The sequence below is a fragment of the Agelaius phoeniceus genome, chromosome 1 (assembly GCF_051311805.1).
Source record: "Agelaius phoeniceus isolate bAgePho1 chromosome 1, bAgePho1.hap1, whole genome shotgun sequence".
In the NCBI taxonomy this organism is placed as follows: domain Eukaryota; kingdom Metazoa; phylum Chordata; class Aves; order Passeriformes; family Icteridae; genus Agelaius; species Agelaius phoeniceus.
In genome coordinates, this window is record NC_135265.1 from 119736383 (window position 1) to 119752979 (window position 16597).

Consider the following 16597-nt stretch of genomic DNA (forward strand, 5'->3'; position numbering starts at 1 on the left):
CTTCAGGATTGCTACACAGAGCTAAATTCTATGATATCATCATCAAACTGTACATTAGATTACAGGAAAAAGAATTCTTATGGAACTTGCTATTGGGAAAAATGCAAACTAATTACCATAAAGTGAAAAAATACTTTACAAGTTCATTATAAAATATGATGGGAGGTAAACCCTACAAATCTAAAAGTATTTAATACATCTCATTCCATTTTTCCATTCTTGCATCAGAATTGTATTCAAGAACAAGTACATATTACATTCCCATAATACTGTATTCTAAACAACTGCCAGAGAAGCAAATGCATAATTCTTAATTCCACAAGAATCTGCACATCTAAAGCCTAATTCTCACTGTAAGCATCAGAATAAAAGCGTATTAAATATATAATGAATTCAAGACAGAAAGCAGTGGCATTTTAAAGAACTGTAACCATCTTAGGTAATCAGAAGGTAGAACTATCCAAAGCAGCACAGGCTGCAATAATTCAAGGAAACAAGTCAATGTTTGGAGTTCACATGACTTACACCACAGAAAACTACTGTGAGAAGGAAGCAATTTGCATTCAATTCTTTCAAGTCAAAGCAGGTGGATAAGATCCAAGGAACAAGCAGTGAAGATGAATTTAAATTACACCACTATCTATATTAAAAAAAGGTGAAATCAAATTAAAGCATTAAAGCTTTGCTTGAATTGACTTGGCTTGCATTCTTCCATCCAAGTATTCTAGTGCCTGTCTCCAGTATCATACAAAATATTGTGGCAAATAAATGATTTAAAGACCCCACATTTTCCCTCATTAACAATACGGAAAATACTTCTCCATTTCAAGGTACACAAAAATGCTGTAATATAAACCTAGAAATTCCTTATTTATTTGAAAATAACTTCAATTAACTACACTCCCAGCCATGTAATAAGATTATTACACATATGGTAACAGTTTAATTTTAAAAAACTACCAAGTTTGAACTTACAGTAGTAAAGCCATATAACTATGACAGGGACAAAAAAAACAATTTCTCCTTCAAAGAGAAGAAATTCCAAACAGATCATGCTGAGTATGTTCTTTCCCAAACTGGGTTATTAGAATATATTTCTTAGGAAATATCTCAAACTTACTTCATTTCTGGATATCTGCTAGCTTCAAGCAGAGTTGAAAAATCTCTTGTCTATTCAGCTAAAGTCCTAACACCCAAAAGGCACTAACAGACTCCAGGAAAAAACCTAAAATAATTACCTCTAAGTAACCCAAATAATGGAACTGGAGAAACATACAGCTGTTTTTAACTCAAGCTCCACTATCCTAAAAAAATTATAATCCAGAGATGCCCACTGTGGGCAATTTTTGCTAAGTCAGTACATTTAAGAAAAAACAGTAAGTTTATGTCAAAATACATGCTGCAAATTTAGCACTTGCTTTCACCCAAACATTATCCTTAACATCTAAGCCACTTACAGATCATCCACAAAGCTTAAGATTTGCCAAGAGACAGTGTCCAGAGCACACACACAGACTTTACTGAGGCTTCCAGCTGACCACTCTTCTTGCTCCCATAGAGCCTTTGTGCCACTGCCTCTGAACTACCCCAGTTTCAGTCTGTTTCCTTACTAGAAAGGAATGAAAGGAAACATACTAAGGAGGTATGGAGAACTGTCCAGCCCAGATTATGGTATTTGCCTGTCCTATTTAATTTTTAACTGTAGCAGTTAAATTAACTCCTAAGAGGTGTAATTAACTTCATGAACTTTTAATACATCTATCTGCAATGTCAATGGAGTATCAGTGTATGCAATAGCAAACAGACAAAAAAAAAGAAAGTTTTATAAAATGCCCCATTGGGATCTCAAACCAGCACAGAATAATTAAACAGTTCAGTTTAACACTGTACTAATCTATTCCCCTAGATTATCAAATCAGGTTGACCTGCCTAAAACTGGTAATAGTGTAATGAAAATTTGTTATAGGAAGACAGTACTGAAATGATTAGTATTTTGGGTTGCCTGCAAAACAAACCACTCATTATGAAAGCTGAAATTGTTTCTTAAATGGAATTCCCAAGATACATATCACAGCACTATGTCTTCCTCTAAATCCTATAAATAGCCTTTTCCATCATACCTTCCAGGATGAACAGAGATCTCCCCTTCCTTCCTCAAACCCCCTTCAACACAGTCTCTAGAAAAGGTGGACAAAAAACCCCTATTTTTGGGAGTCCAAGAACAGGCTGATAATGGCAGTAGGGCGCAGCTTTTCTTCTGTTTTAATCCAGATAACCTAAAGAAAAATGGGATTGGAAGAAATGCAGATGCAAGTACAAGCACAATATAGCATCAAAGTGTGAATTTTACCTGCATACATTCTCTTCATTGTAAAATATCATGAGTGTACCATCCCTTTAAAAATCCCTGAGCTCAGACTTTAGCACAGGCCTTCAGTGAGAGTTTATTCACACATCTGTAAAACTGCTGGTTCTTGCTGGCATTATTTACACCTTTTCAGTAAACTAAGTTTCCTCTGTCTGTAAAATTATAGCTCACACAGCTATGGCACAGGGACAGAAAACAGCAAAGTTCTGTACATATTTAAGAAAATCACTGCTGTGGTCTCATTTAGCATATATATAACAGAAAATAATTCCTGTACAAATAAAAGAATCTCAGTATATTTGAACACTTCCACTTGCTTTCCATTCCAACATATTACACTTTTGCAATTTCATGTTTACAGGTATCCAAGGAGTAACCAAGGAAGCAGGTTAATTTAAGAAGCAGCATTCCAAACAGCAGTTATATTTTGAGTCTGATAACTGTTGATGAAATTCTGTATAAATCCTCCTCATTGTGCTCTACAAAATCTTGAAATCCTCTAATCAAGTGAAATGCTTCCTTGGTGAGAAGTCATATCTCATTATCTTTGAAAAACATGGAGGAATAACCTTGAATCATGTAGAGAAATATTTACATATACATACACATGAAGTCAAAACTCAGAAGTCACAAACACTGACTTTGGTTTGACATGCTTCAACTTTAGATGACACTAACTCCTTTGAAGAGTGCTAATACAGGAAAGGAACAATATCTGTTGTTATTTCCCATGCCCTATTTTCTGATATGCTACAGATTCACAGCAAATCCTGTCCAAGTGTTTCTCTACTTTTATATCTGCACTTCAAAAGCTGTTATGTCTCATGCTCCTTATTGTTTTGGTTTTTTTAATCTTTGAAGCAATCTTCTCTTTTATTCTCAGTTTTCTTTTTAGCCATTTTTAGATGGCACTAATACTAGAACTACAGGTTCTCCCCAGCCCTGCTCACAATATACCATTCAGGAATATGCAACTCTGCTGTAAATTTAGAAACCTGAATGCACAGCTTGTCTTGGTTCAGTCAAACTTAGTACCTGCCCCTTCAGTTTATTACATATGACATTTTCAAATACAGAATCACTGGCAAATTATACAAAAGCAGAAACTACTCTAGTGGCCTTATTCTGCTTAAAATTAATTCAGAATAATTCAGTCCACAGGGGTTTTATAACTGGATTTCCTGTAATAATCCTTCTATTTGCTAAACCAAGTTGAGACTACTGTCAAGTTGCTTCTCTACTTGAGGAGCAGTGACACACATATAGGTCACACATTGCCAAGGATAACTGAACACTGGTCATTCTTATTAGTATTTATTTTCTAACATGTGGCTGAAAAGCTCACTTCCTACAGCAGTAAATCTCTGCTTCCCCTCATTACTATATGGGTCATCCTTCATTAAATCTATAGCAAAATCCCAGCCACACCCAAATTTGTGGTTTTTTCTTAGATCAGTATCAAAGAACAGAAATAGACTTTTTAAACAGTTACAAGAGGATAGTCGTGCGTATTTAGTTTAATCAAGCAGGGCATACCTTTCAAATACCTTGTGCCACCCTTCGGCACCTCTTCCCACAATCTCTGGGAATAAGTTTCATGCTCAGAACTGGTGGTACAAGTTGCTGAAAAGGTCCATTAACATAAAAGCAGCTTGGTTGCTTACCAAACAGTCACCTAACCAGACTAAAAAAAGGATCTTGCCTAGAGAGACAGTTTTCCAGTGTGCTTTAATCCAGTCTATCTGAGGGTGACCACCAAAAAAAATGGTTCCTCCTATTCCACTGTGTGTGCATATCTGCATTCTCCTTACACAATAGCTACCAAGGCACTGCACTTAAATAGCCTGACAATTTTAGTTTTCATTAGGTCAGAGAGCTATTTCAACTCACTGTAGATCTACATGACCCTGAGTTGCCATACCTCATGTGCATCACATGTTTTGGGAAGGAAAAGCTGGAACAGAATTGCCCATTGCAGTGTACACCAAAAAATGCACTGGAGTAAATATACTGCAAAAGGTCTACAAAGTCTACCCACTGTGTCTCATCAACATTAGTACTATTTTTATAATGAAGTAAAGTTGCAACAGGACAATAATGTTTCTTTATCACATAAGGGGGAGAAAGCCTGCATATTCTTCTTCATATTCACAATGTGCATATTCTTCTTCATATTCACAATGTGTATAGTTTTTCTAACTCTTCTCACGTCACATATTAAAACACTTGAGTCGTGTAAATTCTGTTTCTATAGGCTACAACCCCAGCAACACAGCAACAACTATTCAAATGGAGACAGGGAGCACATTTTGAAAACAGCATAAACTTCACGTGGATATTTTTGTTACTTTTTTGTAATTCTTGCTACTTAAAGAAAGAAGGTAGCACACATGTGCTACGCACACAAATGAGTCAGCTACAACTCAGAACAAAGAAAGACTATTCAGCATGAAAAACTTACTATAATGTTCAATGTTCTGAACAGCAAAAAATAAGTTACTACCTAACATCTCTTTCCTCCTGCCTGCATCATCTGTATTAAGTCAGTACAACTGTCTTGCACACCTGCAATAGAACCGCAGATGGATTTCACTAGTTAAAATGTAACAAAGCAAAACCAGATTAAGAACATAAATATTGATTATTAAACTTAAATTTTAAAAGACTTGTTCAAAAAAAATCCCACAACATAAATGAGTTCCTACACCTGGTTTTACCATGTTGTAAAGGGCAGGATGGGGAAGAAAACAAATGCTTTACCCAGTATTACTGCTACTGCTGGGGAAGTACAGGTTTTTAAGTTACAACCGATTGGAATAACAGAACAGAAAATGAAATTCAACATGTAAACATGAAAATGTGCATTGAGGGAGGTAATTTATTTCTTTAGTAAAGAATATGACAGAAAAAAATTTTGCAGAGAAACACCAAATAAGACAGATCTCCTACAAGAGTTTAACAAAGGGCACACTACAATTATTTAGGTCCAAATAACTACAACTTAAAGAAAAAGCCATTTCAATAAGTGCAACAGTATACAAAAAGATTCTTACCAGTATCTCTCATAAAAATAGCACATGCTGGACTAAGAAAAGCAAGAATTGCAAGTCTTTGGAGACAGAAAAAAAAAAACCTGAACAAACCATAAAAAGCAACTTCTCTGCCTCAGGAATTGATTTTTCAAATACTCTTGCAAAGAAGCATAACTGACATTTAAGCAGCATACAACAAGGTAAATGAAACTGACTACAATGATAAATTCTGTAACATAGTGATTATAATCAGCATAATTCTTGTCAGAAGCGAGACTTTATTTACATCACCTCAGTCAATGCAACCCGACATTACAAAGCACCCTGTGTTAATTCCTGCAAACACTTGTAACCCCCCTAAATAGAGTTAGGAATCTACTAATTGAATTAGGTTTCAAATCCAAGGGAGGGGGAAAGGTTAAGCCTCAAAGGATGACAGAATTTAATGGTCTGAAATAATACATAACTCCACCAGTCTCTATAGAATAGTTCATGCAAGATAAGGGGACTCAACCCAACTCTCGTTTACCTGAATCAACTGATGGCACACATTATTTTGTCAGCATATTCATGAAAGAGAAAACAGAGTGAAAAATCAGGACAAACAGAAATTCTCAACAGTGTATCCTGCAGAGAGACTTAGTACATCCAGTCCTCCTATCAATTTTCTCAAGCATTCATTACTTCACTTGATTGAGTATTTGCTCCAGTCAGAAGAGCTATAGCTTGTGCTGCATGCCAGAGCAGGGCTGCAGACACTCTCTGGGCATGGTGGGTTCATGCTTCCTCCAAGCCACAAGGAAACCACCTCTGTTGTTTGAAATTGTGAAGCATGTTTGCCTGTTTCTAGAGAATGTGAGTCATCAATAACTCTTGATTTGCCACAGCAGATTGATATGTTGCTCTGTGAAATTTTGAAAAGTCAAAAGCAAGCCTCAGTTCTTCTGCAAACTTAAAATAATATTACTGACTACATATGACATTTCTGGTGAAAGCCATCAGACAGGAAATGTATTATCATGTCCTACAGAGACAACAAGCTTGTGATAATGCAAGCTTGTGACTTTTCATATCAAGCTTGGCTTCCCCTCTTTCCATGAGGGGAAAGCTGAACAGCTTGGTTTCCATCACTCTTAGAATCAGAAACTCAAGCACATTGCTCTGCTTGGAAAAGTGTGGGTTTCTGTTAAAAATAATAATAATTTAAAAAAATAAAATAAATATATGTATATGTATGTCAGAGATGGAAACAAACTTTGCAGACAGAGATTACATTTGAAGTAGGGACAGCATTTTTAACCAATTCATTTTCACGTGCCTAATAAAGCTTATCTGAAATGAAATACATCTAGAACAAAATCCCATGATTTGTATCTCATCTGAAGGACACAATGAGCTTCTCTCTGAAGATCATCTTTAAGTTTGACCTTTAAGTTCAAAGCAGGCAAACATGAGCAGTCTAACTTAAAAAAAAAAAAAAAAAAAAAAAAAAAAATCAAAGATCTGATAGTGCGAAATAGTCTCACCCCTGTGCAATGTAATTGCTGGATTCTTCCACCCTATCCATCCCTGTAAGAGAGAAATTTCTGCACACTCACTTGAAGTCAAGCAATGCAGTAAATGGAAGGCTTAAGAGAAACATGTCTCTTAAGTATCTGACTCTCAAAGTGTAATTAGCATTTTAATTGTTTGCATTTACAACTGGAAAAGTATCCCAAACATTCAACAGAACCTACATTTAGAACCACAAAATGTTGCATTCCAGCTAGGACTCAGTTTGATAGGTATGATGTTTCTCCCTGCACGTTTTCATGCATGCTGTCTGCCTGACCTCTTATAAAAGCCAAGTTGTCACTGCAATTAGGAGCTGAGGAAGCTGAGGTGCAGATGGACCAGGATGTCTGCTTCAGAATTTGCCCAAGCATTCTCCAAAGCCAGCAGAGCTGAACAATAATCATGGAGTACAGGAGATCAGATACACATGAAGGCCTCTAATCTTAAGCATGTTACTCTTTAACCTTGCCCTGCTTCAAGAGGTTACGCTCTCACGACAGCATGAAGAACATAGTAACAGAAGTAGTAAAAACCATGAATTCAAGTCACAAAGTCAGTTTCTCCATTTCTCCTCAGCACAAATACCCTCATATTTTAATGACAGTATTACAGTTGTATACATAAAGTGTTGCAGTTACATAAACTCACAGAAACTAAAAGAAACAAAAACTATTTTCACTTGTGTACTTGGGTTCTTTGTGAATCAGCATTTTAAGGCCTAACCAAATCTAACTTTGAAAGAATCAAGCTACAGTATATTCTGCAAGTCGAGCTCTCCTTGTGTTATACTGTTCTTCCTGCTTCAGATGTAACACAGCTTTTTACACTTACATGCAAAGTTTATTTCTAGAATGAGTGTATCTTCAGTTTATTATGCCATTCCCAGAACATCAGTATTTTCAATCATAATTTCATGTCATAAGTCAGGGATTTGTATGCAGCAATCCAGTCCATTTAATTAAGAAGAAATTTTTTTTCTTTGTAGCTAACCATGCATTTTCATACAAAAATTTAAAAAATATATAGTTTTGAACTTTTGTACTACTCAGATCAAAAGCTATTTCACCACAAAGTGCAGACATAGTAGAAAAATAAACTTCAAACAAGAGGAATGAAGGCATCAAATAAAGCTTGATGGACAATGAATGTTTCATGAAAATCAGTGTCCAAAGACGCAAATAAAAACAGATCAACCCTATACCAGATTTTTAAAAAAAGTTAATGAGAGCTTTTAGAACTGGGGAACAAAATATTAAAATTAAATCTAAATTTAAGAAATTAAATTTAAAAATATCTGACTGTATCGGACAGAAAGATACAAGAACAGCAAGTTTTTCTTAAACCCTTGATATCCAGTCTTCATTTTTGCTTCCAGGAATGGCCAACAGCATATGCTCAAGTAAATGCAGATTACAAAAGCAGGGCAGGAATGCTGCAATAGTTCCCTCCTACCAGTATTTAGCCATCTGTGGCTAACGCTCTTCCTGTGCAGAGACTGTTCCTCCAGGTTTGACAACCCTTGTTAAATTCTCACTTAATCACTTTTCAAATAATTTTAACTTTTGGGAGGAATGCAATTACAAGCTGCAGGAAAGAATATTTTTTTTTGCTTTACTTAAATAAGCTGGGTTCTTTACAAGCCCTCTGTATCTGCATTATGAGAAATTACAAGGAATTACTCTCTCTTCATGTCTACGCCACTTAGAATTTTACAAACTTCACAATTTTTTTTTCCCTTCAGGGAACAACAAGCACAGTCTGCTTGATCACCTCTGCAAGACATTCTACACTTTCAATCATCTTTGCTGACTTCTGCATCAAGAAGGCAGCAGAGAGCAAAACTGCAAATGGAACATGAGGTATCTTTTTATAAAGCAGCATAACAGCTTCATTTTTTTCCTCTATTGTTTTCATGTTTGTCTTTTTTACAAAGGAATAGTATTTTGATGGAATCAGTCACAGTAATTCAATGCCATTCATCCTCTTGAGAGATGCTAAGTCCTATTAAGAGCCCATGTTTGTGCACCCACAGTTCTGACCAGTTTCCTCCTCCTCCATATAGGTCAGCTGGCATTTAGCAGCACCCAAACAGTGCCCTTTGATCAAGGAGTGGGTCAGTACAGCATAAGTGCTGCCTTTGGCAGGTTGTTTTCACTGTTAAGTATTTTCCTTAACTAACCCTTGTAACCTCCCCACTCACCCCCAAACACCACAAACCTCTCCAGAACTGAACTATCTCTTTGTAGGCAAAACAGATTATGTAATCCTTAAGAGCTCAGAACATTCAGGAGCCTTGGGTGAGCAACCTGGTTGAGGCTCACCGTTAAGCTGTACTACCTTACACTTATCTATACACTCCATGACTCTGCCCTGCACATCTGGGATGGTAGGTTCCTCCTCAGAAAGGTCTACAATGATTCCTCCTCACCACAGCACACACATCCATTCTGTTCTCCATAAGCTTTATTCTTTGCTACGGGTCAGACTTGCCAGGCTGAAGCTCTCAAGATTTCTTCATCCCTCATATCCTTGGCACTTTTTTAAAAAAAAAAAAAAAAACAAAACCAACTGCTGGCTCTAGTCACATTTAACACCTCCCATTCCTTTGTTAGCAACTAATGAAATTTAAATCTTACATGTTCTATTAAACAATCCAACAACTTCAGATTTGAGGCCCTTTAAAAACTCCTAATCCTAGCAAGTTAATAGGAGCTTTAGTTTAGACTTCAAATTGAATTTTTTTTCCCAAGTCATTAATTTTAATTCCTCTATAGGGAACTTCCTCAGCTTCCACAAACAGTAAAAAGCTAAGTTTTCATCTTCTTCAGTACCTTTCTAATCCCCAAATAACTTTGTGATACTGTTATCACTTACAAGCAATATGGATTATGGGTGTGTTTTCTCTGCTATTAGCTCATACTGGCTTTATCACAAAGATTTGAGGAGCTTTTATCAATAGCTGATATGCACTAACTGTTAACAAAACAGGTGACAAACAATCAGCTCTAAGATTTGGCTCCTCTTTCTGATCCCTCCATCTTGTGTTGGCCTTTTTGACATTAAAAAAACAGTCTTTAATAAGTTTTTTCATTACTGCTATAAAGCTTACTTTGAGACTATGTTTGAGCATACAGTGATGGGACTGCTCACAGTTACAGGTGAGCTCTTCAATTGCTACATCTTAAACCAATTCCTGGGTACTACTCAAGAAGGACACAAGAGCTGCTCAGTACATCTTAACTCAGTGTTACCTGTCAATGCAGTTGAATTTATTTACCTACCATGACTAAGCTTTCTGTCAAGCACAGCAAATTAAACATTCCTACCTTCATAATTAATGCTATGGAATTAAGAATGTTCCACAAATTATCCCTTTCTGGGATTCCTTAGGCATTCCTGGCCTAAGACAGCACCCTCATTTTAAAACCACTGATACTTTCTCAGCTGACTATTTTTAAAGACTTCTGGCATTCATATATAAGCAAGCAAACATTCCTTTTTGACAGCGTTACCTATTGATGAAACTATTTCTTGAGACTTCTGTTATTTTCTACTGTGCTCTATTTGACTTTTGCTTGGTTGGTGACAAATGAAGACTGAAATAAATGTTTTATTAATGCTTTGCATTTATTCTGGCAAAGACAGGCTGCTGCAGAACAAGGCTGTCATTATGTTTCTCAGTCTTGTTTCTGGATCATTTGGCAGTATGAACAAAGCTACATGTCCCCTCTTCACACAGCCCACCTCTTCAGTAGACTTTGTCATGTAACATGATGCTTTGAACATTCCTTTTTCTTTTCCTTTTTTTCAGCAGTAAGCACACGTGCAAAGCAGTGATAATGCATCCTTATTTCATACTTTTTTTGAATATAGCCAGCTACCCCAAACTGCTATCATATACAATTTTCACAGATTACCCAAGGCAATAAAAGTAATTACACCTCTGCTGTGCCCTCCATAAACACAAGTATACAATATATTAAATAGTTGTAATATACATACAGAACAGACTCATGGAATAAAAGAAATCCTGGAATAAATGATTATTCTATGCCAGTAACCTGAGCATCTTCATCTCAAAACAGGCATTTATTTTGACTGCTAGAATATTTTTAAAATAAAACCCAGATTTAAAGCTGATCAAACTATGGGTAGTAACCCTTCCTACATGCTGCAAAAAGGGAAGGCTTTTAAATTTTCCTCCTGACAACACGGACAATCATTTGCTGTAACATTTTCAATATGTATAAGCTCTGTTTCTCTTCTGTAAAATGACCAGAACCATGATTTGTTGAAAACAAGATAGAACCAAGGACAGTAAGGTCTTGTGTGGTGTCAAGGTTTATGAATCGAATTAAAAGATCCCTTCATAATATGGGGAAAGTCTACATTTTATTTTTAACCTTGCTGTAGATATTTGAGTGCAATTATTTTTTTCCCTTTTGGAAATGGATAGTTTAAATAGTAATTTAAAAGTTGAAGATTACTAAGCTTTATTTCAGACTAAATAGAAGGTAATTTTAAGCCCATGATACCGAGAGAAATTGCAACAAAATCCCCAAACAAACCCCCAACACACTCCCATTAAGTAGCCTGCTCACTACAGTAACTTCAAAAGCAACAAAACACATGACACTGCAAGACTCTTATCCATTTCAGACACTAAAACTTTAGAAGGTCACATGTAAGTCTGTACATGAATTATACTACTGGTAACCTTCTAATTAAAAGAGCACTAAACCATTTCCCTCCTACTGTAGCTCTAAATTATAAGAAAATCATTATCTTTTCCAGCCACAAGATGACAGCCAGAAGATTACAATTTAATGATTGTTTACAAAATTCACAACTCATATTTGATAGTGGAAACAAAAAAGGATAACAAAAAAGTATGGACTTAAGTTTATTTTTATGTCTGTTGTATGCCCCCCAAAAAGGTTACAACCATATCAAGATGGTAATTTTCACCCAAACAAAAATATGAACTTGTATCAGAAAGTCCTGACATGAGCTCTTTTAAACAAAGCATTCAAGGTGACCATACTGTTACCAAAGTCCTGATTTCTTCATTAAGTGCTGATATAGAAAGCAGGTCAGACTAAGATATTTAAGTAACATAAGAAATAAAAATATGAGTATTACTGAAAGCTTCAGTGTGACTGCCTTCAGTACAACATACATACATTATTAATACAATTAAATCTTAATTTTCCATGTTCTTTACATTTATTTACAATTTATTTTTCATCCAGTAATGTTTTTTAGAATTCCAGACTGCATAAATTAAGATAATTATTCATATGACAAGTATTCTTCCTTTTCTCAGATGCCCATAAGGCAGCAAGTAGAAGGCTACTTAAAAGGCCATCACTACACATTAACTCTACTCAAGTATTACTAACCCTAACTCATGTTACCAGCCATGCTACAAGAAAGTGCTTCTTTTACCACTGCTTACCAAACTGTGAAGAATTTTAGGCATTCAGTTCCATATTTACTGGATCCACTGCATCCATAGTTCTAAATACAGTATTATGAAAAAATGTATTCGCATTGACTATGCAAATTCTTTTTATTTAACAATACAGGTAAATTTACAGTTCCTTAACAACGTGTCCTAAAGTGCTCCTAAAGACAAGTAGGAAAAGCACAAGATCAGTGAAGGAGAAAGAATAAGTAATTACTGTTAAATAAAAACTGTTACAAACTACAGCAGTCAGTCAAAGAAATTGCCACCTGCCTCAAGCTCATCACTGAAAGGCCTAGAGAGCAATCAAGCAGACAGCAGCTTCAGCTTTCATGTGATAAGAAGGTGAACAAGGAAAGAATGGTCCAAGTGCTGCCTTTCCTTCAATACAAAAGGATGTTAAGAATTTGAACATGGATTTTGTTCTGAGCAAGACTCTGGGATGGAGGTCAAACTTAGGTGCAGAGAGGAAAAAGAGCCAAGATACAAACCTGAAGCTTCTCCAAACATCACTAACTACCACAGACTATATATCCCACAGTGTTAAGTACAATTTGAAAGAAGCAAACTATTTCTCTTTACAGCAAAATTTCTAAGCTTTTAACATCTATTTATATGCACAATCACACAAAATCAGGTTTCAGGTCTTAAATCACAAGTGGAGAACATCCAAGTGTCTCATTTTGATGCAGGTGAAAAAATTTTTAATCACACTTCTCAGACACTTAGTTTTTATCCAGCTTTCAAATTTCCATGCAAAATCAGCTGCTCTATTCTAGCAATTTTACTTAAGGTCATAAAGCTCTGTCTCCATTTCAGAATAATGGAAACAAAGGTTAATTTATTCCTATCCACTTTCCTACACTCCACACAAGACCCATGCCAATATTCTTGAACACATCACAGTCCATCAGCCAAATTAAGCAAGCCAAATTAAGACTCTGCCTTTTCCAGCTTTCCTGAGCTGCAGAAAGAACTCTGACTTTATGTTGGCTGCTGCACTCTCAGTCCAGGTAACAGTACCACCCAGATCTTTATACACACTGTTAATACCTGCAAGGTCACTTCCCAGGCATGCAGCAGTGTGTCAGTTTTACACACAACAGAATTACACCTTTGCAAAAAATACCTTCACTTGGAAGGGCATTCCCCTTATTCTTACAACCTGCATTAAAATGTACAATGCTCTGTGCAAGTACATCTGCATCAATTCATAGAACAGTTTGAAAACTAAAATATGATGGGAAGCTACCAAAGAAATCATACCAGTGGTACACTTATTTTTAATTTACAGATTTGAAGCTCTGAAAGTCTACCTCATACTATTCAACTGGACAGCTTAAACTATAGTACAAAATGCTGTATAATATCTTCAGTAAACCTCAACAGTTTTATAACAATTTCAAAGCCTAAAAATATCTCCTCCCTCATTTCTCTCAAACTGCAAAGCTGCACATTTCAATGTGAAGGATATTGGTCATTCAAACCAACTGCAGTGCAAATTGACACCTGGGGGTTACTTCAAGTGAAATAAAAAAAGGAGTAAAACACTCCTGGATCCAGCACTGGCTAAAATATCTTCCTGTAAAATATTTACCAACCTAATTACACTTTTATTTTTAACTGAAAAGTAGGAATAACATAACAAACCCTGTTGAGATTATTAGAACAGCAAGTGCTAAAGACAGTATGTGCAGAACTGCTGTTATTAATGGATAATTTTCTTGAAATTTATCTCCCTCCGTGTTTGAGTAGACAAAAAAAGAGAGCTTGAATAAACCCATTTATCTGAAGGGCAAGTAACTTCAATTCTGTTTAAAATCTAATTTTTCTCACATAAGAAATACATGAAATGAAAAAAAAACCTGAAGAGCACTGAACGGCAGACGTAAACCATTTGAACAAAAACAAATAATAAACAGCATAACATCAATAACTATGCAATCTTGTACCACCTGACTATATATGATACAGTACCAGAAACAGAGTGGCAGTGGGAAAAAAAAAAATCAAACCTTCTGAAAGTCATAAAAAAAAAAAAGTCCAAAGCAATCATGCCCTAAATGTCCTATTAAAAGATACCTTTGGTTTTGGAAAAATGTAGCTATGCTATTAAACTGTTTATACAATTCTAAAATAAAAAGTGTGGACTTAAAAAAAAACCCCATCCATGCATGACAAAAGAGCTCTAAGTTGTGTAAGGTACAGAGTTAGTACAACATCCACATTCCCTATCCCAGCTTTTAAGCTGTTCTTGACCACAGCACCATAACAAGAGCTCAGCCTCCTCAAGACTTCAAATTCTTTAAAAGTTCATGCCTCCCAACTAAAATCTCATAATCTACTAATACACTTAAAACTTCAAATTAAAGTAAACCAGCAAACACTACCAAATCCAGAAACCCCTGAAGAAACCCAAGCAAAATTTCCAACACCAAAAAGAATACCTAAAAGCTAAGACCAAGGGTAGACTAGAAAGAAGCAACATGAAAAACAGGGTGGGGAAAAATACCAAACCAAATTAATCAACCAAAAATCACAAAGTAACCCCTCACACCAAAATTCATTAGTATTTATCAATGCAAATGAAATGTTATCGACCATTTTTCTACCAGTTTGGCAATTTTTACTTCTAATCATTTGAAGCTAAGAACTGAAGAACATAAGAGTTACAGAAGACTAATAAGTGGTGAAAATGCCTTATAATCTACCCCCAAATTTTAAAACTGGTAGATAACCTGCCTTTTTTTGAAAACTATTTTAAAATCTTTCTCAAATCCTTACTGATTGCCAATTTTGTTCTCACTGACATATGTATCAGTCACTCCAGTACTTTGCCTGGAATCAACATTAAGCCAATACACCAGTAATTACCTAGGTCATCCTTGTAACCATGCTGGCACAGTAGCAGATGTCCTCCAGTCCTTTGGAATTTTCTCAGCACCCCAAGATTGATTAGAAATCAATAAGGGAATTGTGCCAGGTATTTCAAACTCTTGGGGCTTGACAGACCTATTTTTAGTGTCTCTCTGCATTTATACTGAAAATGGAAAGCATCATATAACAAGTATCATCTACCTTATCCCTCAAAAGGGATTTTTTTATCACTCCCCTGCATTCCACTACAGAGTCTATAAATTATGAGCTGGGTGGTAGTGTTTGGTAGGTTTGGGGTTTTGTGTTTTCTTCATTTCTGGTTACCACATTAAGTGCTTTTCATAGAAACACCAGCTACTATTTGTCCAATTATCCTTGTACAATATTCTCTTTCTATAAAATCCTACAGAAGCATTTTAAGCTCTCCCTGGTTGTTTGGGGACCTCTTGTATGTGATTTTTCTAAAAGGTCTGTTTTGCCTAGGTATAACTTACAGTTTCTTCTACTATGTACTTACAGGAAAGAACTACAGGCTAACTGAACTATGTCTCTATGCATCTGACTAGCACAGCTACTACACACTACTTCTGTCTTTTAAACACACACAGTAAAGGTCTGCCTCCTTTACAGATAAAAATTATCAAACTTCTTACTCAGCTGTACTTCCACAATATTTCCCTCCTTCCTTGAAATCTGCAGAGCTGTTTCCCAAGTCCCTTCAGCCTATAAAGCTCAACTGGCAGTAGCTGTCTTTCACAGACCAGAATATTTTCTCCCTGCAAGCCATCAATTTACACATCACACAGGAAAGCTTTCCAGCTGGATACAGAAAACCCAAAACTCTTTTCCCCTGCCTATTCGAGTCACTGATCTACCACTAGCTGTTGCAGAGTAGAATAAGAGTCATGGGCAAGTTTGCAGGTCTTGCTTCCCAAGCTCCTGGCAGCATTCATTTAAAGTACAAACTAAGCAGCAACCTGATAAAAGTATCAACACCAATTAAACCCCCAAACTGACAGCTAGGTGTCCCCTCAAAAAGACAAGCTTTACTCATCTTTGAAAGTCCATGATTTCACCTAGGATGTTTGCCAAGAACAGGAGAGACTGACTAGAACACCAATGGTTGATGCCTCCCTCTTTAAAAACACCCATAAACACCAAAATCCTTCCTGACAACTGCACAAGTTTACATATTTAGAAAATCTTATCAAAATGCTATCTCCATACTGACTGCTTTCTGAAGGATTCTAGAAGAAGTCTGGAATGTACAACTGATGTCAACAGTTTTTTTTTCATTTG

At 36.0% G+C, this 16597-nt stretch overlaps 1 protein-coding gene across 1 annotated transcript in view; it reads right to left on the bottom strand.

Annotated features, from left to right (window-relative positions):
* The window catches only part of ARFGEF1 (ARF guanine nucleotide exchange factor 1), an 86342-nt gene that overhangs the window by 63708 nt on the left and 6037 nt on the right, over window positions 1-16597 (bottom strand). The window lies entirely within an intron of this gene.